The sequence below is a fragment of the Sinocyclocheilus rhinocerous genome, unplaced genomic scaffold (genome assembly GCF_001515625.1).
Source record: "Sinocyclocheilus rhinocerous isolate Xijiao unplaced genomic scaffold, SAMN03320098_v1.1 scaffold1192, whole genome shotgun sequence".
Lineage (NCBI taxonomy): Eukaryota > Metazoa > Chordata > Actinopteri > Cypriniformes > Cyprinidae > Sinocyclocheilus > Sinocyclocheilus rhinocerous.
The window spans coordinates 151,886-154,751 of NW_015639585.1; positions in this window are offsets into that span (position 1 = coordinate 151,886).

The following is a 2,866-nucleotide window of genomic DNA, read 5'->3' on the forward strand; positions in this document are numbered from 1 at the left end:
CAATGTGCATTGGCTCGTTTAGTTTACACTCGAAGTAGATTGGTCTCTCTAAGCGAGATCCCAATTTCGTCAGTCATCCGACGTGTCGTCGAGAGTGACCGACTGAAAGGGAACCCAAACCTCAAAAATGTAGCTATAAATTGCAAATCATCTGGATTCAGTCAGATTTACTGAACTGAAAGTGTTTGTGGCCTATAACCGCATTTAAAAGTCACATCAATTCCAAAAACTTGGCGTTAATGTTAAAGAAAACAAAAACAATGTTTTTCCATTATCCATTCATTCATCCATCTATCCTAAACTGCTTGCCCTCTGTAGGGTCGCAAGGATGCTGGACGTTTCATTATCTGAAATAAAAATACAAATAACTGTAAGAACTAATGTACACTGTTTTACTTGAAGTTTCTCTGAAACTGTTTGTTAAATATTCTAGCAATTTCTGAGTGAAATATATTTTTCAATATAATTTTTTTCAGTGTATTCCAGTATTTGACTTCAAAAATTCACGTTTGATTCAATCTGTTACTTGCCTTGTTATTTGTCTGTTACTGGCATTGACTGATGTGCTTTCTTGTTTGCTAAGTTAAAAACTACTATATAACAAAAATATTAAAAATATTTATATTAACGTTAAATCACTTCTTGCATCAACCAAAAAACAAAAACAAAAAAAACAATCTGTTATTTGTAACAAAAACTAAAACACGAACAACACAACACTTTCATAATCTAAAATAAAAATAATTGAGAAACTAATCTAAAATAAATTTTCTTATGATCATTTTAGTTTTGAGAATATTTTGTAAATGATTGAAATTTTATAATACATTTAATACTGCAATTTAAATAGCATGAACACTTTGGTGACACAAAAATACTACAATTAAAACAAAATATAAACTATTAAACTCTAAAAATTATTTTTTTATAATAATACTAAAGTATGTTCACAACTTTAAAAAATGCTTTAGATAGCTGAAATCTAACTTTTAAAGAAGATATAAACAGTGCCCACAAAGCAAAAATGGCAGCATTGTTGATCCAGAAACATCCCACTTCACAGGCATTGTGTGTTCAAACACAGGAAACTATGTCACATGTGATATACAATTCATACAAATATACAAACATTCCACACACACACACACACACGCACGCACGCACACACACACACACACACACACACACGATTTATATAACAGCATCCGTTCTGTATCCGTACTTGAGCAAATTCCAACTGTTCTATTTTTTCTGTAAGTGTGACATCAACAGGAACTACATTTTCACACATGCATACACACACTCACACACAAAGAGAGAATAAACAAGAAACAACAGGGGAATAGAGAAAAAAGAATGTGAGAGAATAAAAACTGGAAGTCTTGCCTCTGTATGAAAGAATAAAACAAACTCCAACCTCCTCTGACAGCTTTCCACAACGATTACACAACAAACAAAGGAGATACAAGACTTGTCTCTCTATTTAAAACTAATCCACTCATGCATACTTTCACACACACATACACAGCCCATCTCCCTCCGAAAGATGCAACGTATGAAGGCCTGCCTCCGACTGTTAGCCTGACCAAAGTGGAGATTGTGGAAAACAGCAGTTCTGTGTGAGATATAGCAATGTAGGGTAACCGCTGCGCTGCTGTAGTAACTCACAATCTGTTGCATGCACTTAAATCATTTTATGCATATATTACATTTGCATAGGAAAGAGAATGTACATATACTGTCACAAAACAAACACTCCTTCACACACACACACACGCGCGCGCTTCAGACAGATTCATGCAGCACAGAACAGGGCAGGAGAAATATGCTAGCCTCATAAACACACATTAATTACACGTACGTTTATCAGTACATTTACACTTACCAGATGCTTTCATGCAAAGCTACTTACAGTGCATTCAAAGTACATTTTATCACAAAGGGCACCCTGGGAATTAAACCCACGACTTTGGTGTCACTAGTGCCAGCTGCGTTGCAGCAACATTTACATTTATGCGTTTAGCAGACACTTCATTCATTGTGACTTACAGTGCATTCAAGGGACAATTCATTTTGTGTGTGTGTGTTCTCTGTGAACAGCACCTAGGACCTTGCTGCTGTTAGCATCATGCTCACTATATTTATTATATATTCATAAATATTTTATTGCCAATGTAATGTCTTGAACATGATGATGTAAATGCATTTTAAATTTGGTAATTATGAAAATCTCTCTTATTATCTTGCAAATGTGCATTAGAACCTCAAAACCAAAAATGCAGATAGGGTCTGTAAGATTTTTATTTTTATTTTTTTTTAAATAAATTAATACTTTTATTCACCAAGTATAAATACATTTAAAAATAATTACATTTCAAAAAAGGGATATTATTGTAAACTTGTTATTCATCAAAACATTCTAAAACAATTAAAAATAAATTAAAAATAAAAAAATTAAATAAATGTTGAATGAATAAATAAATAAATGAATTAATAGATTAATGAAAAGCATTAAGCTGCACTACTGTTTTCAACACTGATATTAATAATAAGTGTTTCTTGGGCACCAAAGCAGCATATTTGAAATTATGACTTCTGAAGGATCGTGAGACACTTGAAGACTGCAGTAATGACTGCTAAAAATTCAGCTTTGCTATTACAGGAATAAATTATATTTTAAAATATACTAAAATAATTTTTAAAATAATAATATAATAATATTTCACAATATTACTGTTTCACTACATTTTTAATCCCAAAAATTCTGCGTAAGAGACTTTTTTCGAAAACATAAAAAATCACTCTAACCCCAAGCTTTTGAATGAATATACACAATAAATAAATGTTTTCTTTTACATAACTACAT